The following is a 784-nucleotide window of genomic DNA, read 5'->3' as shown; positions in this document are numbered from 1 at the left end:
TCCGCAATAAACCTCTTATCTCTTGCTGTTGCATCAAGCCGGTGTCTTGGAGTCTTGGGTCTTCGCCATCCACTCGGGACAGAACAGGACCAGCGATGTGGGGGTCCTTCAATTCCAGTCACTGAATCAATCCATCTCATTGAGGGTCTTCCTCTCCTACGCTGTCCCTCCACCCTCCCAAGCATGACGTTCCTCTCCAAGGACTGGTCCCTCCTTGCAATATACCCAAAGTATGTCAGATGAAGCTTCAGGATTCTTACCTCCAAGGAGGAGCCTGGTTTTACCCTTTCTAGGATGAACCTGTTTGTCCATGGTATATTCAATACTTTTCTCCAGCACTGCAGCTCAAAGCTATCACTTTTCCTTCTATCAGCCCTAGTCATTGTCCAGCTTTCTGATGCATAATAAGGGATTGGAAAAAAAATCATGGCGAAAAAAAACCATGGCGTATATCAGGCACACTTTAGTCTCCAGACTAACATCATTACTTTTCACTACTTTGCAGAGGTTTCTGACAGCAGACTTTCCCAATACAATTTGTCTTTTAATTTCCTGGCTACTGGTGCCGAGAGTGTTGACTATGGAGCCAAGCAAACTAAAGCTGTGAACAATCTCAATCTCTTCACCATCCTCCTGATGCTGCCAATTGGTCCAGTGGTGAGAATCTTTGTCTTCTTGACATTGAGCCTCAATCCATATTGAAGGCTGGAGTCCTTGACACTCTGCAGCAGGTGCTTCAGGTCCTCCTCAGTTTCAGCAAGCAGGGTTGTGTCATCCGCATAAC

The sequence above is a fragment of the Elephantulus edwardii genome, unplaced genomic scaffold (genome assembly GCF_000299155.1).
Source record: "Elephantulus edwardii isolate Elephantulus edwardi_28Jun2011 unplaced genomic scaffold, EleEdw1.0 scaffold00002, whole genome shotgun sequence".
Taxonomy (NCBI): Eukaryota; Metazoa; Chordata; class Mammalia; order Macroscelidea; family Macroscelididae; genus Elephantulus; species Elephantulus edwardii.
Note: the sequence above shows the minus strand (reverse complement) of the source record.